The sequence below is a fragment of the Lolium rigidum genome, chromosome 5 (assembly GCF_022539505.1).
Source record: "Lolium rigidum isolate FL_2022 chromosome 5, APGP_CSIRO_Lrig_0.1, whole genome shotgun sequence".
In the NCBI taxonomy this organism is placed as follows: Eukaryota; Viridiplantae; Streptophyta; class Magnoliopsida; order Poales; family Poaceae; genus Lolium; species Lolium rigidum.
The window spans coordinates 19,322,181-19,344,126 of record NC_061512.1 but is presented as its reverse complement, the minus strand read 5'-3'; positions in this window follow the sequence as shown (position 1 = coordinate 19,344,126).

Here is a 21,946-nt window from a genome sequence, read left to right as displayed (position 1 = left end):
GTACATAGACCGCTATCCAGCATGCATCTATGCCTAAATAATCCACCTTCAGGTTAGCATCCGCACCCCTCCAGTATTAAGTTGTAAACAACAGATAATTGCATTAAGTATGGTGCGTAATGTAATCAACACAAATATCCTTAGACAAAGCATCGATGTTTTATCCCTAGTAGCAACAACACATCCACAACCTTAGAACTTTCTGTCATTGTCCCAGATTAAATGGAGGCATGAACCCACTATCGAGCATAAATACTCCCTCTTGGAGTTACAAGTATCAACTTGGCCAGAGCCTCTACTAGCAACGGAGAGCATGCAAGAACATAAACAACACATATATGATAGATTTATAATCAACTTGACATAATATTCTAGATTCATCGGATCCCACCAAACACAACATGTAGCATTACAAATAGATGATCTTGATCATGTTAGGCAGCTCACTAGATCTAAACAATGATAGCACAAGCGGAGAAGACAACCATCTAGCTACTGCTATGGACCCATAGTCCAAGGATGAACTACTCACGCATCAATCCGGAGGCGGGCATGATGATGTAGAGCCCTCCGGTGATGATTCCCCTCTCCGGCATGGTGCCGGAGGTGATCTTCTGAATCCCCCGAGATGGGATTGGCGGCGGTGGCGTCTCTGGAAGGTTTTCCGTATCATGGCTCTCGGTACAGGGGGTTTCGCGACGAAGGCTTTAAGTAGGCGGAAGGGTAGGTCAAGAGGCGGCGCGAGGGGCCCACACCATAGGGCGGCGCGGGCCCCACCCAGGCCGCGCGGCCCTGTGGTGTCGGCGCCTCGTTGCCCCACTTCGTTATCCCTTCGGTCTTCCGGAAGCTTCGTGGAAAAATAAGACCCTGGTGTTGATTTCGTCCAATTCCGAGAATATTTCCTTTGTAGGATTTCTGAAACCAAAAACAGCAGGAAACAGCAACTGGCGCTTCGGCATCTTGTTAATAGGTTACTGCCGGAAAATGTATAATAATGATGTAAAGTATGTATAAAACATGCAAGTATTGCTATAAAAGTAGCATGGAACATAAGAAATTATAGATACGTTTGAGACGTATCAGACATGTGCCCGTTCGATCCTCAGTTTTTCTTGCAGTTTATAATCTCTCGGAGCAAACTTTCTCCTTTCCATACTCCATCTTTGCATCCTTCTCTTCTCCATTCATCTCCTTCACTCATAACCACTGCGCCGCCGCCACCGTTTCTAGATCTCCCACAGATCTCAAGATGGTGAAGAAGAAGAGCTCCACCCTTGCTACCAGCGCTACGAGCAGCGGCGCCGCCGCCAAAGCTTCTCCAACCCCACTGAAAAGGGGCGCTTCTCACGCTCCTCCTCAAACTCCCGCGCCGCCAGCGCCATCAAGCTCCACGGCTGGGTCCATCCCCGGCGATTGGCCGGCATCTACGACCACAAAACGCGTTGAGAAGAAGGCTAGGAGCCTCGGATTGATTTCTTCTGACGAGGGGAATGTCATTCTCCCAGGTGCGATTTCACGGCCCAATCCCCCTGCTGGTTTTACCATGATGTTCTTATCTTTCTTGTATCGAGGTCTTTCGCTCCCCGCTCACAAATTCCTTCGCCACCTCCTTTGAGTTTACGAGATCCAACTGTGGCAGTTAACTCCCAATTCAATCCTTCACCTTGCTATTTTTATCACTCTCTGGAAGCGTTTCTAGGCATTGAGCCACACTTTGGTTTGTGGAAGAAATTTTCTTCGTGAAAAGGTACAACAGTAGTGGCGGATCCTTTGTTATTGGCGGAGTTGGGTTCGTTGCTCGTAAAGAAGTTAATTACTTCAACTTCTCGATGAGGGAGTCTGTGCAAGGGTGGAGGCTGAAGTGGTTCTATATCAGAGACTCTTCAACAAATGAATCCCAGCTTCCTCGCTTCTCCGATGTTCTCGAAGCCAAGCCCAAGCAATTTTGGAAAAATACCCTTTCTCCCGACGAAAAACCAGCAGTCGACGAGTTATTTGACAGAATTCTTCGGATCAAAGAAGCCGATGGTCAGACCATGACAGGCACAGAGGTAGCCGCTGTGTTCTTGAAGCGTCGAGTTCAGCCAATCATGGTTAGAGCTCATCCGATGTGGTTGTATTCGGGTCCCAAGGACGAGACTAGGATAAATATTGCCAAATTATCTGAAAAGGAATTGCTTGACGAAGTCCGGCGTCTCACCCACTTTAGCCAGGAAGATTCAATCCCTCTAATATCTTCCCATCCACCTTTTGATGCTGATCACCCACCAATCGAGGTAAACTTTTACCTTTATATACTCATTGTGCTGTTTCTTTTGATCAATCGCGACTGCCATTATCCTTACTTGTTTACTTTCAACAGATCCCCATAGTTCCTGACCATTTGCCAGACCCGTCAAACGATACTTCTGAGGGAAGAGATTCCTCAATCCCCGTAGAATTTCATGCTGAAGAACACATGAGCTCAAAAGATGAACGTGATGATCCAATGAACCCCGAAGCTCCCTTTAACAATCCTCAATCTCCTGCCAACGATATTAGCGATACAGCGGGGTCGATGCATCATGACGACGCTAATCGTGTTGCCTTTGTTGATGCAGCTGTGGAGGAGGCCAAAGCGCTGCCCTCGAAGAGGTCGTCTGGCGGCTTCACCGACAAAGATGATCTTTACGACCTGTAAGTCCTTGCTTCTTTTCCCAAAATTTATGTTCTGCCTTTGCCATTTGCATTCTCTTTTTGACTCTGCCAATCTTTCACTTTTGTAGTGACAAAGATTTCATCGAGCCTCCGCCCAAGAAATCCAAAACTAGCACCGCCCTGCCGGATCCTGCGGCTTCCGAGGCTTTGGCTCCTGCTACGGTCCCCACGGCCCAAATGTCGACTGCTTCTTCCCTTTCCAAGGGGAAGGATATTCCTTCGACTGCCTGTCATCGTGGTGAACAGACAGATGCTATAGGATGGCTTAAGTTGGGGCCGAATGGGCGCTAGAGGATTCGGGGGAGGGTTTTTGATTAGATTGGATGAACTTCCGGATGCCTTCCTCAAGAACTTGGCCTTGGCCAGAGGTAGAAGAAGAAGAACACAAGGAAGAACTCTACTCTAGATCTCTCTATTCCATGGTACAACTAGCTTACAGGTTTTTGGATACAAGGTTCATCGTTGTCTCATGCCCGCGAAGGGGTGTGCCCCCTCTCCTTATATAGGGGAGAGGGTGGCTTACAGGGGAAGAAACCCTAGGAAACCCTAATGGCATCTTTGAACAGACAAAATACTTTACAAAGCTACTTTGGCTACCGGTGATGCTGGTATCTCTTTAATCAGGGAGTGGTGACGCCCACCGGTAGCTTTTACATAATCATCTGCTTTGGCGCCAGGGCTTCGTTTAAAGCTACTTTGCTTAGGTCATCCTTGTCCTCTAGCTCTTGAGAGAATCTTTGACCAGTCTTGCCGACGTGCTACAGTGTAGTTCATACCGGTAATCCGGTATCTTCTTAGCTCATTCCGGTATACCCCTCCTGGGGATACCGGTATAGATCTCCTTAGCCAAATGCTTGACTTCACACTCCGGATTAAACTTTAAACCGGTATCTTGATAGCCCAAACCATCCGGTTTGGCATGCCTTTGGCATACCGCGGGTCATCCCCCCAACATTAGTCCCCGAAGCTGGTATAGTCCGGTGGATCATGTCCAACGGGCCATACCAGGTTCACATCTCCCAAGGTACCGGTTTAATCCTTCTGGCACCCGGCAAGAACCTTCCGACATTACCGCCGAACTTGCTCTTTCTCTCCGGACCGTTCCGGTATCTTTGACATTTAAACCTTCCTCGGCGAAGTCGAGGATTTCTCGGGTACAGTGCCTATCAGAGACATGCGCACTGTTTCTGACGCGCCAGTGTCAGGGGTCATTTCCCTTCGACTTCTGCGCTAGCATTAAATGTGCCGCAGTGGATCCCCGCAGCCGTTCCGGATCCGTGTGGCAACCCTGTGGCTTTCGGATTTTCTCGCGTGTATCTTCGCGCCACGTGGCGGCCCACGAGGCGAACCGCCGCGGCCCGGCAGTCGCCGGCCCACTACTCCTTCTTCCTATTTAAGGGCAGAGCGGTTCCTCCCCTTCTTCTTCTCCGCATTCACAACTCCTCGAACGCACAGAGAGCTCTTGCCCCCTTGCGCCCTTTGCCGTCACAGTTCATCGCCAGCGCACCAATCTCCGGCGAACTTCCGCGGAGCCCCCATCGAGCTCCGCCGCGCAGCGAGCCTCTCCAGCGCCTCCGCTATCGCTGCACTCCTTGGCGACCTCGGCTTCTTGCTGTTCATCTTCCTCATCTGCGACTTCGCCGTTTCTCCGGCGACCGCCGTCTCCAACATCCTCTGCCGCTCCAGGTTAGTCTCGACGTTCTTACCTTTCTCCTCTCTTTGCCTCCTTGTTCTTGGGCCGGTAGGAGATTTACTTTCCCTTTTTCTTTGATTTTTCTCTTACTCGTAGATCTTCGCACGCGGCTAGATCCGGGGAAAAGTGTTTCCGGGTAGGTTTAGACTTGTATGTCTACCGACGAATATCTGTCTGAACCAGCCAGCAGCGAGACTCCCTCGGTATCTTTCGGGGAACAAGTTTCAACCAACCAGTACTCAGACGGATTTGAAGCCGACTTGGCCCGGATGGAATCTTCTTCAAACGTTCCGGAGGCTGATACCGGAAGAGGCCAGGAAGCCAGCAGCTCGGGCCAAGGTTCCGGGGTGGACCTGTCCTCAGTCACCCGCGGAGCCTGGAAGGGCTCAGACGTGACGCAGCCGGATATTGACTGGCTGTACCGTTCCCGGAGGGTACCGGCAGGGGTGATCTGCCGGCTTCCGCGCGACGAGGTGGAACCCAACCCCGAACCGGGAGAACACGTGGTTTTTCTTGCTCATTTTGAGCGCGGCTTCGGCCTTCCATCTTCCGACTTCTTTCGCTCATTTCTTGATTTTTACGAACTCCAACCTCATCATCTTCCCGGTAACGCCATCTTTTACCTCTCCTGCTACACAACCTTCATGGAGGCCTACATGGGTCTCCGCCCCACCCGCGAGACTTTCGCTCACTTCTTCTCTCTCCGGATTAATTCCGTCTAGGACAAGGAAATTCCTAAGCCCAAGCCCCCCGTTCAATGCGGGTCTTGCATCATTGGCTCCCGCCAAGGGAGCCCCTTTTTTAAGTTTTCCGGTCTCGAGTCATGCCGGGCGTGGCAAGAGACCTTCTTCTACGTGAAGAACAAAGACGCCGTAGATTTCATCAATCTGCCAGCCTACCAGCCGGGACCGCCGTCGAGGGCCAACTGGAGCTACAATCCGAAGGCTACCCATATAGAAACCAACCGGATTGTACGCTTCAGGGAGCAACTCATGAAGGACACCAACATCTGCTCGGATGATATCATCCGGACATTCATTTCCCGTCGGGTGCTCCCCCTTCAGCGCCGGTCTCACAAGATGAGTGAGATGTGCGGCCCGCGCGACGCCACCAAGATCACCGGCTGTAGATTGAGCAAAGAGGACGTAGTCCTCAAAGCTAGACAAATCTGTCAAACTGACATGCCGATGGATTGGCAGTGGGGCTTCCTGCCTCTTAGCGCCGCCAACCCTCCAACCGATGAAGTAAGGGTTCATGCAATCCGGATTGTTTTTCCGGTAGCTTTTTGATATGTAGCTAACTGTTTTGTCTTCTCTTTTACAGGCCCTTGAACGCTTCTCCCGCATCACCACGGAAGCATCAGGCTCTTGCCGGAAGCGCGCCGTCGACGAGGTTGACCCGGATCCCTTCGTGCCGTGGAAAGAACTGAAGATGGGCCGGACCCACACTCCACGCCCCAGTAACTTTTCAACCAATGATTCCGGTTCGGACGTTGAGGTCACTATACTTGAGGTACTTAGATTTTTCGTTTCCTCATACTCTATCTTTTGTAGACGCCCCCTCAGCCAGCGCCAACCCGCAGGTCCTGGAGCGCGTGACTCCGTTGCAGGCCAAGGTCGGCCAGGAGTTTCTTGACAAACTTACCTCGCGCGGCCAAAAGCATAAGGCACCGGAGCCGGAGGCTGGTTCAAGCCATGCTCCGCCCGCCAAGCGCCCCAAGAAGCCCTCCTTGAGGCACTACAAGAAGCGCGAGATGCCGGTCGCTGACGGGTAAGTTTCCGTTTCTCCTTTTCGTTTGTTATGCAAACTTCTTTTTCCGACTGGTTTTTCCAAATCTCTTTTTTCTATCTTTTTCAGTCCTGCGCTCAAAATCTCCAAGATCGCTTCCGGCATGCGCCTGGAAAGCTCTGAGGAAGCCGTGAGGACCTCAGCTCCTCCTCAACCAAGCCCGGTACCATCTGGTGCCGGCAACTCTTCAGCCTCCCCTCTGGGGGCATCACAAGTGCGGGGCGCGCGGCCCCTGAACCTTCAGACCACCGAGCGGAGGAGGACATCATCTCCCCTCCAGAGAACCCAGATATCGGCGCCAGCAACACCGGCGCCAACACCGAAGATGCCGGGAGGGTGGAACCTCTGGTTACCACGGTCCCCAAGAAGAAGAAGAAGAAAGCTGCCGCTCCCTCCCCTTCAAAGACCGTGCAGGACTCTTCCGCGCCGGCAAGCTCCATTCCGGCACAGGACGCACCGGATGCCCCTGCGCCACCCAAGACCACGTCAACTCCTCCTCCGGCAAGCTCAACCGGCGAGCCAGCCACCGCCAAGCCAAGAACCCGCAGCGGCCAGGCCAAAACCTGTTGTGGTGCCACCGCAACCGGCTCCTTCTCCTCCGGCCCGCAGTCCCTCGTACTGCACGCCGGTCAAGCTGCTATAGTGGCCGGGGAAACGGCTTCAGCTCAGCTAGGCCGGATCACCGAGCTCACCCGCGGAGGAGCCAACCTGGGGCACTTCCTTGATTACGCTGAAAAGTGGAATCAAGCGGATGTGTCCGCGGCGACGCGCGGCCTGGGGAAGGACAAGATGCCGGTAATTGACCCCGCGGGCCCCCGGAACACCGCGCAACACTTTAGCCGACTGCGGCGCACGGTCAAGGAATTTGACAACGCGTGGCACGACGCTACCAATAATGTGGTGGTAAGCTTTACCCAACTTCAAAATTCTTTAAAATCATGCCGGTTTTTACTCTTTCAAGATTATGTATATCTTCCCAGTCCCCGAGTTTCGGGTTGAGAGCGTAGCTCTGAGCGCGAAACTTCTTTAGAAACACCAAAAATCGGCATCTTCTAACTGTCACTTTTACTCGAACAGAGCACGGCGGACACCCAGAAGCGCCTCTTTGAGGAGCTTCTGTGGGAGCACCGGGATCTCGCTGAAGCCCACAGCCACTGCCAAGGTTTGTTTTCCATCTCCGGCATCTTTATGTACCGGTTGCTTCTTACTTTGTACTTATAAACCCTCTGCATACCAGCTCTTCCGGAAGCCTCCATCGAGGCCCTCAAAACTCAGCTCAGCACCCTTCAAGGTACCACTCCTTTTCCGGTTTATTTGTCTTTCTGCATTCTACCGGTTACATTTTGTTAACATATCTTTTCCGGATTCCAGGCGAAAAGGAGCAGCTTATCCGGGAGCATCGCAAGGCTCTGGACGCCTAGGAGATCGTCTCCAGGGGGCTCAAGGACCAGCTCATCCAAGCTGGGCTCCGGCATGATAAAGAAATGAAGGATGCCAAAGCTGCAGCCGAGGCCAAGCTTGATGAGTTTCTGGAGGAGTCTACCAACTCCAGCGCGGTGCTGCGGGCGGAACTGGAGGAGGAGAGCAAGGCGCGGAAAGCGGCCGAAGATCGGGTCGCCCTCCTAAACACGGAGCAAAAGGAGTACGACCAGCTGGTTGTGCAGACTGACACGCTCGCCCTCAGTAAGTCTTTTTCTTTTCTATCTTTTGCTTATAAGCTTTCTCCTTCCGACAACATTTCCTTATCTTTTATTTCTTTTTTCTTGCAGAGCTCTTCCCGGACTCACAACCGCATGCGCACAAGGCGGTGTCAGAGCGCAGGGCGGCGCAACAAATGGCCAACCCGGATGCGCCCTGGGATCCTTATGATCACTTGGTGGCACTTTCCGCCCGGGTCCAGCACATGCGCGTCGTGGACCGGCATCTTGTCGATCTGCCCGATGTGGCGATAAAGATCTTCAAGGTGCTGTGGCCTGAGGAAGCGGTGCCGGCCAACCTGACGCTCACCTTCGAACGCCTGAAAGATGCCGGCCGGAGGATCCGTGAGTGCCAGTGCTCAGCTGCCCGTGCCGGAGCAGATCATGCGCTACGCATCGCCTGCTCCTGGTACGAAGATCTGTATCTGGACGCCTTCCACAGCCTCCGCCGTGACGCTCCCACCGACAAGGATCCAGTCCTCACCGCGAAGTGGAAGGACCGCGCCTACCATATAGCGGAGCACGCCCCGATCCGCACCTTCATTCCTCCTCCTCCCGATGTCGAGGACTACCTCAGCGACTACGAAGAGGAAGATGTCGGTGACGAGGAGATCGAAGGTGCCGGAGAAGGTGATGCTCCTCCGGAAGCTCCTGGAGCCGGTGATGGTCCTCCTGAAGCCCATGTTGCTTAAATGCCGTTTGTTGTATCTGTTGGCTCAAGACAATGTTCGTTAAATTCTGCCCCGGTATGCCGGGGCCTTTGATGTAGGATAAAACTTATCATGTCTTTTGGTTGTGCTACAATTTCATGTCGGTGTCTTTTATACCGGTAGCTTATTAAGTTATGTTGGTTTGTTAACCTAGCACTTTGCTTTTGTTGTTTGCTTTTGTCTTGCACTGCGAAGATTCCGGAATTGTTTCCGCATCCAATTTGATGGACACTTGGTTCTTTCCCTTTGCCTCTGCCTACCTCTTTGGGTGTTTTGGCGTACGAGTTACAAAGTTCTTTTGCCAAGCGAACACTTTCTTGAACTTAGAAATAACTCAAAAAATTTCACAAAAAACCGGTATCTCCGGGGTTAGTTAAGTTTTTCCGGATTGTTCGTTCCCACTCTCTCTTTTCGTGTTTCACGTGCTTAGTCCCTACCGGTTTATCTTGCTTGCCATGAAGCCGGGTTGCGGACAACAGCAAAGTCGAAGACTCCGGTAAGTTTAGCACGTTACTGTTATCACCAGATTTTGGACAAATCCAGAGGTGGGCCGTTGGAGAGATGGGCTTGGAAGATTACATGTGGAAGATCTCTGAAGCGGCCTTACACGGAGAATTTGGGCTAGTTTGCCCGTGTATCTTTAATTATAGTGGATTGTATCGTAGATTAAAAGTTAGAGTTTGTCTCGTACACGGTGGGGATATTCCCACGTTAGAAAGTCCCCTGGACTATAAATATGTATCTAGGGTTTATGGAATAAAACAACAACTCACGTTCAACCCAAAACAAACCAATCTCGGCGCATCGCCAACTCCTTCGTCTCGAGGGTTTCTATCAGGTAAGCGACATGCTGCCTAGATCGCATCTTGCGATCTAGGCAGCACAAACCACGTTGTTCAAGCGTTGCTCGTCTTGAAGCGTCTTTGATGGCGAGCAACGTAGTTATCGTAGATGTGTTAGGGTTAGCATTGTTCTTCGTATAACATGCTTACGTAGTGCAACCCTTGCATGTCTAGCCGCCCTCACACCTATCTCGGGTGTGGGGGCGGCACCCGCTTGATCATTATTTAGTAGATCTGATCCGTTACGATTGCTCCTTGTTACGCAAGGATTAGTTTAATATCTGCAATAGTTAGGCCTTACAAAGGGGGGAGGATCCGGCGGCACGTAGGGTGGCGTTCGCAAGTCCTAAACAGGATGTTCGAGGATCAACTTCATGTTGGTTTTTAGGCCTTGTTTAGGATCGGCTTACGATCACCGTGCGTGGCCGCGAGGCCCAACTTGGAGTAGGATGATCCGATTATGCGGTGAAAACCCTAAATCGTCGTAGATCTCATTAGCTTTATCTTGATCAAGCGGGACCACCATATATTCGTGCACCCGTACGAATCATGGGTGGATCGGCTCTTTGAGCCGATTCACGGGATAACTCGAGAGCCGATCGAGGCTCGTATTTAATGTTTACGTGTATGCCATGCGAGGAAACTAGCGAGGCATCCCCATCACCTTCCGACCAGGTATAGGTCAGGTGGCACGCCCTTGCACTTCGCATCGCCGCGTGTGACCGAGAAGAGCATTGCGGGCCGTCGCTCGGAGGGGTCTCGGCCAGCCGCAGCTCTAGGCTCTTCCCGGCTCTACCGTGTTGACGGGCCGCTGCCCGCCGGTGGGTTTTGGCAGTCAACACATTCGCACGCCCGGTGGGACAATCGTCTACATCAACCACATCGCCATCTACATCCGAGATGGCGGATGGCACGCCTGATCACCTACGAGGAGCTGCCGACGAGCTCAAGAAGAAATACAACGAGATCAAGGCCACCCTCGAAGCCGACCTCATCGGCTCTTTTCGGAAGAACCCGTTCCCATGGCATCGGATGGAAGGGATTCTCACCGGAAGGTGCACTCGATGGGATAGACCTCTCTGCCCCGTCGGAGGAACGCACCGGGGGCACTGCGGCGAGGAGATCAACTACTTGGTGGCTCACTCGCTACACCGCCACTCTGAGAACCTGGTCAACGTGTTGGAGCGTGTCGCTCTTCGCGTGATCCAGGAGATCATGAGCCACCAGTACTCGCCGTCAGGACCGGCTCTCGGGACGCATCAAGGAGAGTTGCCACTCCGGTCCGAGTCCACCGCTGCCATATGCGTTGGCAGCACCGGCTGAAGTGCCGGCTACACCGGCATTCGTCGTCTACAAGATTGGTGGTGACCCTAGTGACTACCGAGTTCTTGGCTGAGGCGCCTAAGGAGATCCCTCAAGGATACGCGTGCACGTATGTGCCGGATTGTGGCAAGCTGGGCACTCTCAAACCAGGCCACAACGTCGGGGACTCCGGCGAAAACGGGAGGAACGTCGGCGACGAGCTTGAGAAGCGGACGTGGCTAACTAAGTACGCCACCCCGACGAAACTCCGAGCCCAGCTCCTGCACGGTTGGCTCGGAGGCTGGAAAAGCAAACATGGCTGGCTAAGTACGCCACCCGGCGAATCTTCGAGTGCAACTCCTGCGGCCAGCACGGCGGATCAGATCGGTACCATGCGAGAGACCGGTTCGGCATGGTGCCGAAAAGAAGGGCAATCGGCTATTCCAAGCCGTACCCCGACGAGTACGAGATGATCCCGCTGCCACCTAAATATCGGCTCCACGACTTCTCCAAATTCGGTGGATCGAGATGGCTCCGGCTCCATCGAGCACGTCGGCCGATATTTGGCGCAACTAGGACCGGCTTCGGTGTCGGATCAGCTACGCGTGAGGCTCTTTTCCACGGTCCCTCACGGGATCGGCTTTTGGATGGTACACCTCTTTGCCAGCCAACTCCATCCGGTCTTGGAAGCAATTGGAAGAGCAGTTCCATATGCAATACCATTCAGAAGCTTCCGAGTCTAGCATTGCCGATCTAGCGCAACTACGTCAGAAGCGCGGAGAAACGGTGACAGAGTACATCCAGCGCTTCAGGAATCTTAGGAACCGATGTTATTCGGTTCGTATAACTGAAAAGAAGCGATCGAGTTGGCGGTAGCAGGGCCTTGCAACACGGCTCAAGGACATGGCCTCCCAAGCGGATTATCCCTCGGCGGCGCACATGGTTCAGAAACTATCGGCATATGAACAGCGCCACCGGACTGTACCAAGACAAGTTCAAGTGTGCGGTAGTCCTGGTCGATGCGAGAGGAAGACGAAGTTCCTGCGGGAGACCAAGAAGTAGCGATGGGCGAGTGGACTCGGGGAGGAACCCCGTGTCACTGCAAATGGGTAAAGCCACCGGGGCCGCCCGAGGATTTGATTTTGACGTGACCAAGGCTGAACAAATCTTCGACCTCCTGCTCAAGGAGAAACGAGTTGACGATTCTGAAGGTCTCAAGTTCCCCACGGCGCAAGAGGCTGAACGGAAAGCCATATTGCAAATTCCACAACTCGCTCTCCCATGCCACCAACGGCCTGCGGGGTGTGGCGTCGGCACATCCAAGCGGCGATAGAGAAGGGGCGTCTAATTTTCAACCAGATACGCCATGAAGGTCGACACCCAACCCTTCCCCGCCGTTAACATGGTGGAAGTCACCTACCACGAGGGTTGCCGGCCCGAGTCCCACGTTCGGCATCAACATGGTGGGACACGGAAACCACTACGGCAAAGATGGAGATGAGGGCAGCTGCTCTCCTAGCAAGGACACGAGAGGAGGCCGCTCCACGCGATCGGCTCCATCATGATGGCAAGCGCTACGTCACGAGAGGAGAGGTGAAGAACATAAGATATCAACGACCCCTCTCTGATCACCTCCTCAACAAATATGTGAGTCAGTACGACCAACGCCGACGGTCCAACTATGATGATGAAGGAGATCGTCTGGCTAGAGAAGCCAGAAGACATCGTCGGCATGATCGCGATGAGGAGAAGCACGAGCGCCGTGCCACAGACAGGTCAAGGGAGCAAGATGACAACGCCAGACACTGGGACTGTCCTTTCTTCAGACACTGCTGGGATTCAGGAATGAGCCGATTACCCACAATCGGCAATTGCCCAGAATGCAACCAGAAGAAGAAGGAGGCAGCCAACGTGTCCGTGTTCGAGCGCTTAGGGCCTCTTCCGCCACCAAGCAAACGCGGCTGAGTCACCTCGTTGGGCAGATCTTGAGGATTCGAAGACGAGGGACTAGAAGAAGAAGACAGGTACCACCGTCCAAGGTGGTGCCCTGACGGACTCAGCCGTTCACAAAAACGCAGGGTTCAGCGGTTGCGCGGCCTGGAGGAAGCCGAAAGGTTATACCTGCACACACTAAGGAAGGCACGGCCTGATTTGGCTGCAAAGGTTCAGCGAGCCCTGGATGAAGAGGGTCGTCCACGGAGAATGGAGTGGCGTCCCAAGCAAAAGAAAGCCGATGATGAAACATCGGCTGGCACAAACATGGTGCTCATCTTGCCGACAGAGCTTAGTGCTCCACGAGTCTACGATGCACTCAAGGTGGACGACGGCGGGCGCATCAAGTCGAGAGGTTGGGTTGGTTTTATCCAGCTCGACCGAGTAGCGAGATTAAACCAATGAGCAAACCGTGCGAGGCTGATCCTTGTGATCGGCCCCAAAAATTTATGGAGGGACATTACAAAACCTTCATCAAACAAGCAATGTGGAGGCCGATCCCGGCAATCGGCCAAAATTATCTTCGCACATATTACAGTTTGTGTTCAACAATGATCTGCTGGGACGGCGGCCACGTCGGCAGATGAAGTCAGCATGAATCTTTGCGAGGCCGACGTGCAAGTGCAGTGCCTACGACTAACCATAGAAGCCGATATCTGCAGTCATTTGGCAAATATCGGCTCGGGGGGCATATAATCAGATGAGCATGTGCAGATAAACATGTGCAAACATGTGCAAACACGTACAGACTTGCGTGCAGTGGAACATTGGGGGGGCCGATTAAGAAAAATCGGCCAAATAAAAAAAATTTTTTCAGCCGATGCAGATACGTGGCCATCGACTCAAGATCAGGTGAAGTAGACTGAAGAAGCTCGGGGGGCAGCTCACCCTGAAGGTTCTCTGCTTTGGGGAGCCGATTTTGTTGAAATCGGCTAACTCTGCATAGGCGGCACATTCGGCTGATCCATTGCCGTTCTCGCCTCGACTGAGACTCGGGGGGCAGCTGGCTGGTGGCTGCTTTGTTTTGGAAAGCCGATTGGAGTCGCATCGACTGGCCCTGCATTGTGATCTCCTCTGAATCGGGATAGGGGGCCGTCAGTTTTTGTTTGTTACAATTTTGGACCGTCCTGTCGCTGCAAGAGGAGGAAAGGGACTGGATTCTCAAAATAGCCGATGAGTAGTCATCGGCTAAGGGATTGCGAAAATTATGGTCAGACACCAAATCGCAGCTCGAAATTGAGAAGTTCTTGGCCTAAGAGCTAATCGACATGGGAGTCCGGCTTCATGGACGTCCAAAAGAAGAGAAATCCGATACATTGCTATCGGTCTTGGCATGACAAGCGGAAGGAATGAAATTGGAATAATTGAAGGCTGAATCAAAAGACCGATTTCATTAATTCAAAGGAGCGGCTTTACAAGAAAGAGCCGATGGCTCTCAAAAGAAGGATTTGGTGCCTAGTGCACTGCTACTACTAGTCCTATTCTACTAGTCGTCGCTGTCCTCGTCATCACCGCCGTCGATGTCGTCGGCGCTGCTCCCAGGAAGCTCCTCGTCACTGCTACCCCAGCCCGTGGCCGGAGCCTCTTCCTCCTCGTCATCATCATCGTCCTCGCTGTCCGCCCAGGAGCGGAAGCGCTTGGTTGGCGGGTACCCGGCGGAAGAGGAAGATTCATCTTCCTCCTCCTCTTCTCCTTCTTCATCGTCATCTTCATCCTCGCTATCCGCCCACATGCGGGAGCGCTTCTTCGGCGGGAGCTTGGCGGAAGGGAAGGCCTTGGCCTTCGCTACTTCCCCTTCTTTCTTCTCATTGTCGGGGGAGAGGGGGTTCGCCTTGGAGTGAAGGTTGTCCTCGTTCTTCTTCTTCGGCGAGGATTGGGGGAAGAGGTTTGAGAAGGAAGAGGAAGAGGAAGACATTGCTACAGGAGAAGAGGGTTTTTTGGGTGCCGATGGCTAGAACAGAGGAAGGAGATGAAGAGAGCTAATCAATCGGCACAGTTAAATAATGAGAAGCCTGGTGGGAATTTAATGTCAGTATAGTTCTCGAGGAGATGACGCCGGGGCTATCGAATTTTGCGAGAGAAGTCGAGAAGACGGGGCATAATGATAACGGATCCGCAACGACTGCCTGCTCTGCCACGACATGACCCAACAAAGGAAAGCATAATGATTTTGGAAATGTTATTTCCAAAACCAGGGGGGCATGTGTTATCACCAGATTTTGGACAAATCCAGAGGTGGGCCGTTGGAGAGATGGGCTTGGAAGATTACATATGGAAGATCTTTGAAGCGGCCTTACACGGAGAATTTGGGCTAGTTTGCCCGTGTATCTTTAATTATAGTGGATTGTATCGTAGATTAAAAGTTAGAGTTTGTCTCGTACACGGTGGGGATATTCCCACGTTAGAAAGTCCCCTGGACTATAAATATGTATCTAGGGTTTATGGAATAAAAACAACAACTCACGTTCAACCCAAAACAAACCAATCTCGGCGCATCGCCAACTCCTTCGTCTCGAGGGTTTCTATCAGGTAAGCGACATGCTGCCTAGATCGCATCTCGCGATCTAGGCAGCACAAGCCCCACGTTGTTCAAGCGTTGCTCGTACTGAAGCGTCTTTGATGGCGAGCAACGTAGTTATCGTAGATGTGTTAGGGTTAGCATTGTTCTTCGTATAACATGCTTACGTAGTGCAACCCTTGCATGTCTAGCCGCCCTCACACCTATCTCAGGTGTGGGGGCGGCACCCCGCTTGATCATTATTTAGTAGATCTGATCCGTTACGATTGCTCCTTGTTCCGCAAGGATTAGTTTAATATACGCAATAGTTAGGCCTTACAAAGGGGGGGGAGGATCCAGCGGCACGTAGGGTGGCGTTCGCAAGTCCTAAACGGGATGTTCCGAGGATCAACTTCATGTTGGTTTTTAGGCCTTGTTTAGGATCGGCTTACGATCACCGTGCGTGGCCGCGAGGCCCAACCTGGAGTAGGATGATCCGATTATGCGGTGAAAACCCTAAATCGTCGTAGATCTCATTAGCTTTATCTTGATCAAGCGGGATCACCATATATTCGTGCACCCCGTACGAATCATGGGTGGATCGGCTCTTTGAGCCGATTCACGAGATAACCTGAGAGCCGATCGAGGCTCGTATTTAATGTTTACGTGTATGCCATGCGGGAAACTAAGCGAGGCATCCCCATCACCTTCACGACCAGGTATAGGTCAGGTGGCACGCCCTTGCACTTCGCATCGCCGCGTGTGACCGAGAAGAGCATTGCGGGCCGTCGCTCGAGAGGGTCTCGGCCGGCCGCAGCTCTAGGCTCTTCCCGGCTCTACCGTGTTGACAGGCGCTGCCCGCCGGTGGGTTTTGGCGGTCAACGGGGTATAATCACAAGTATGTATTAGTCCTAGGAAGGGCGGTACATTAGCATAGGTTCACCCACACAACACTTATCAAAACAATGAAGATTAATCAACTGTATGTAGCGAAAGCACTAGACTAAAATCCCGTGTGTCCTCGAGAACGTTTGGTCATTATAAGTAGACAAACCGGCTTGTCCTTTGTGCTAAAAAGGATTGGGCCACTCGCTGCAATTATTTCTCTCGCATTTTACTTACTCGTACTTTATTCATCTGTTACATCAAAACCCCACGAATACTTGTCTGTGAGCATTTACAGTGAATCCTTCATCAAAACTGCCTGTCAACACCTTCTGCTCCTCGTTGGGATCGACATTCTTACTTATCGAAGATACTACGATACACTCCCTATACTTGTGGGTCATCACCCATCGTATTTGGCAGCGTCAGTAGGGGTGGGTTTGAACTTTCTGGGTGGCATCGCCTCACGGATTTTGTAGCTTAAACAATCGGCTCCCCTGAGCTCGCCGTCGTTCTCCTGACTCTCATCCGAAGAATCACTGTCATACTCCTCCCTAGCGGCGCGTCGTCGCCTTGCTTTGTCGATCCTGCTCTGGGTGATTTCATCCCGAGCATCTCTCGCATGATGCTTTGAGCCACTAGCCTGCAACGTGGTCTTTTCCTTTCGCGGAACTAGATTATCTCCTAATATCGCGAGACTTTCTAGGGCACCTCGGTGGGCTTGAGCCATGGAACCTTCAGGGCGCTGATTGATGAGATATGCAGCGAGGTTGGCGGTTGCTCCCGCGACGATTTTTGGCCGTGGCATGCCCGCGGTGTCCGTGGTCATAAAGGACTTGGTCAGATTCGACGTTATTTCTCTAGCGTCATCTTCCGAAAGCCTGCATAGTCTTGATCGGTGCTTGCCTGCCCCCTGAGTACTTCGAGGCGCTTCCTTGCGAGCCTCTTCGTCGTTCGCTGGATCGGTCTGCCGCGAGATAGGCGTCTCTCGAGGGTGGCTTGTTCTTTGGATAGTCGTTCCCGGTTTTCTCCAATATGGAGCGGTAAGCGTTGAGGGTGCCAACCGTGGTTCCTGCCGGGAGCGGCGTGTTGTTAAGCACGGCTGCCTTGGCTGCTGCCCACTCCTCCTCTGCGATGGTGTGGTCGCTGTTGTTGTTGCTGGCGCTGTTCTCAAAACTAGCTCGCCTGTTGGAACGGGGGGTGCGATCTCCGTCTCCCCTATTAGCAACATAAACTTGGTGGTGCGCCGCTCCTCGGGTGACACCTTGGACGATGCTGTCGACACTGTCCTCTCCCGATTAATACTGGGCATTGCAGATGAATGGTGTGTCGCTCGATCCCAGCCCGTGCCTGGTGTCGCAGTTCAAGCAGTAGTACGAGGTTAACTCCGAAGATGCGGGATTGTCGGATCCAACCGACATGGAAGACGCTGAACGGGGAGTCGAGGGTGCGGGCGAACTCGTCGAGCCTGTCAGACCAGCCGAAAGGTCGAGTGATGATGACGCGCTTGGACTCGTCGATCTGGAAGTGGGCGATTCCAGCAGCCGAAGGATTCCTTCCGAGTTGACGTTGTAGTGGACGCTCCCGAAGGTCATCTCCATGTTGCCTTGCGGATCGAAGAAGGTCGAGCGAGACGAGTCGGCTGTGCGGGGTGAATTCATAGGAGCCGAAGCGAATCGGGCTTCCCGGTTTTGGCGATGATGGTGTTGATGAAGTCGGCGATGACATGACGGGCTCCGCCGATGTCCGATCTTGTGCCGACGGGGTTCCCACGGACGGCGCCAATTGTCGAGGTACTCCTCGGCAATGCCCTCCGATTGGGGCTTAGGGTTGATGGAATCCTGCAAGGCGACACGAGACATCGGTTCACGGACAAGCGGGGAGAGCGATTTACCCAGGTTCGGAGCCCTCGATGAGGTAAAACCCTTACGTCCTGCCTGTCTGATCTTGATTATGAAGATATTGGGTTACAATGGGGTGCCGAATAGTTCGACTGAGATCTCGTCGAGAGGCTAAGTGCTACGGTGACCTAGCTCTAAGCTTTTGGTGGCTAAGATTGCTAAGATTGATTGTCCCTCGGCAGCCCCTCTCCTGGCCTTTATATAGGAGGCCAGGTCTCAAGAGGTCTAACCGAGTACGACTAGGTTTACAGTAGTTTTAAATCTAATCCTTCCTTGTTCGATCGCTTCTTTGTCTTGCCCGTCTTCCCTCCAAGTGCCTTCATGGGTCCAACTAAACAATACGGGATAGGGCAATGTCGGTTACCCGAAGGGTAATGCCCACGTCAACCTCCCCTTCATTTCCCCCGTTTCGTTGGGGAAAATGGGAGATCCTCAAGCTTTCGTGTCTCAACAATGGTACAAAAAGAATGAAGGTTCTTGATATTTGGAGTTGGTCGACCTGCCCTTCCAAGAAGAAGGTTTGGCTTATATAGCCCAAGGAGAAAAACTAGCCGTTTTGAACATTTTTTGCTCCAGGTTTGTTTTAGTTGAACGACCCGACACTGGACTGGAGCGGTCGGTCGAGCAACCGCATGACTGGATTACAACCAATTGAGCTCCTGAAAGTGGGTATGGTAGGCACATGGTTGCAGTCCGGTCGAAACTAATCGACTCGATCCTAGCTTCGGTCATCCAGACGATAGACTGAGCGGTCCGTTCTAGGCCTGATCAGTTCAAACCAAAAACCGGAGTGTAGGAAATGTTCCAAAACATTTTTTTCTTCTTGAATGGGATTTCATCTCTCTCTCTCTCTCCATCTCTATGTAGGTGGAATCTTGGTGGTAGGAGTTGTATATGGCTTTGAAGAACATCCCCGTCAAGTTTAATGAGGTCACCCCTCTTAATATTGTGGTGTTCCCGTTGACTTAAATAAAAAAGTAACAAAACATAAAAAAAAACAACGACACTCCTTTAAGAAATGGGGTGGGGGTGGGGGTCTCCAGCCATCATCCAACTCTTTCATATCGGACTAAAACCTAAATAGGAACTTTAGAGGTAACATTAGTCCTTGTCTAGCTCTTGTGTCATATTTAGTCAAAACAAAGTCAACATGCCATTTTCAGTCTCCCATTTTGTAATTAAAGATACTTCACGAGATAGACTTCACATAAGATAAGATGCACACGAATGTTTCCATAAGACATATAACAAGATCCCCCCTAAATATGCACTAGGTTGAAATTTTCTTTTGAATGCGAAGTGCAATAATATTAAGAAACCATGGAAAGTTCCCCTATATCTTTAGGAAACATGACGCGATGCAAGGTGACAAGTGTATAAACTTTGAGAGCATTTGCATCACGAGCCAGTGAAAAAGGAAGATAAATATATGCCAGAAAGGTTCACTAGCTCGGAGTGCGTGACATACCAAGATGCACGTAGGATATGGATAAGATAAGATACATGAAATGATGAAATTAGAGATAAACATAATATAAGCACAAGTAAGTTCAAGAGTTCAAATAGGCATAACCAAACTTGTCTACACACACACAAGAGAAAGCAAATAGGAACAAACACAAAAATCAGAGATATACAGAAACCAGTAAGAGACGAATAAAGTTTTCAAGACTTTTGCAAATGACGAACCCCGGAAACCCGTAAGACCTAATAGAACTCTACCTCGTTCTCCCTTTGGCGCCGAAACAAGAGTGCGCCCGGGAATTCCTCGGCAGATTCCGAACAAGGCTTGTAACATCCTTACCTCCAGAACCAAGCCCAAGCCCGGTCCGGTGCCCGAAATATGTTTTCTGCTCAAGCCCGTGCCTTGCCTTGGAAAAATAACGAAGCCCGAGTTTCATGTGACTTGTCCGACAATTTTCTTTGCTTCGTCGCGACATTACCTCCATGCAATCCTAGCTACTACCCACGTCCCGGTTTATAGGTCCCAAGCGTATCCCGATGTCGTAATTGTGACTAACATAATATAAGTTATAGATTACAAAACATATATCATTGGAAATTTCAGATATTCTAATTTTTAATGATATAATTTTTATGTTGTATAATTTATATTATGTTAGTCAAATTGATGGAATGCGAGCAAGTCATAGAAACCATGTCGGATGGAGTAGAATAACCATATATTGTACTACCCCTATCCATAAATAGATGTCTTAGATTTATCAAAATTAAGATATACGTAGACACCATTTAGTGTATAGATAAATCAAAATTTAGACAAATCTAAAACATCTATTGACGAACGAAGAGAGTACTATTATGCAAGAATGCATCACTCCTGCGATGTTTCTGCTTCAAGAACTCTGCTTTATTCCCGCCAAACAAAAAAGAACTCTGCTTTATTTAGAGGAGACGTTTACTCTTTATCGAAAAAATGAGAGGAGACGTTTACTGAAACTCATATCCCCTTCAACATATCTCCTTATACATTTCCGAATCATGATGACTGTTAAATAATCGCGAGGGCTATTCACTAGTACTGCTAATTTGTTTGCCGGATCATGCTATTGCTACGTTACCGCGAATGGACGATCTGCACTAATTAGTTTAGTCAGTCGTCTACATTCATGACCAGATGTTAACAACTTTGCTTGGACCATGTTTAGCTGGACTCTAGGGTACTTATTTCAAATTGTGTTGCATGCTACTCCTTTCGTTCCCTTTTAATTGATTGTTATTTACTATAACTTTGTAGGAACAGAGGGAGTAGTTTCGAGGTGGATGATTGCATCGCGGCTGTGTTGTGTATGCTACGCCAGTGATTACAATACAAGAGGCTGCACGTAGGTTGCCAGCTTCATCGAAAATGCAGAGTCCATGTTAACAGTGTGTTCATCTTAATCACAATCAAGAATAAAAACAAGGTTCTATTGTTTCTCTTGCTTAATTTAATCGTGCTTTGGCAAGTAGATGGACCACAAGGGCTACTAGGGTTTAGGGTCAAGCAATGGAAGCAATATGTTTGTGTCATTCTAGTATAACCACCTATTTATAAATAGATGGAGCTATAGCTAATTATAAAACGTTGACCAACGGGGAATGATCCTTCCCTTGGCTATACGTTGTTAGATAGGATGAGACTCTTCAGCGATTTCTCGCTACGGATGATAACCCGTTTAGTTCGCCCTCCAACGATTTCTCGCTACGGATGGGATTCGAACCCGGGTGGGCTGGCTGCGCACTCGCCTTGCCTTGCCACTGAGCTGAAACTGGCTATAGCTAATTATCTTTACATCTAAATCCAACAATTATTGATGAACTCAGCAAAGTACACTATCTCGGGACATCCTTTTCTCTCTCTCTCTCTTTGCAATCTCTTTCTTGCTTTTTTCTTGTGGAGAAGTGATCTCCTCTGCAAGCTACAATTTCACTTTTGAGGCTACTACTTTTCTAGCTTCGGGACATCCGAACCTACATGGAGCTATGGGACGGTATGTTGAGGCATACCATTGATCATGCCCTTGACCTAAGTATCTTGTATACTCTTTGAGAAAAAAAACAAGCTGTTCTCTTGAGAGTTGATGGTCCAAACATGCCCTCGATGAGTACACTCTCTTCCATCCCGTGTTACTTTCGGCACTAGGAATAGTAGGCATCCATCATGTGAGTAGCGTGTTGCATAGTTGCATTGCTTATGATCTCAGCTTTTGTGGTCTTACTCTAGCTTTTCTCACTGACCACTGACTAGTTACCTTTGTTTGATCATAGAGAATTTCTTGGGCACACAACGACTGATGAAAGTCTAGACCGGTCATCAGTCATCATCGCTTCTTTCTACAACGTGGTCCGCAGAACAAGGGCCAATGTGGCCGAAAAGAAAAACGGAATTGCTTCACACACGATAATTGCTGTACGATATTTGTCCGATGCTTCTTCCCA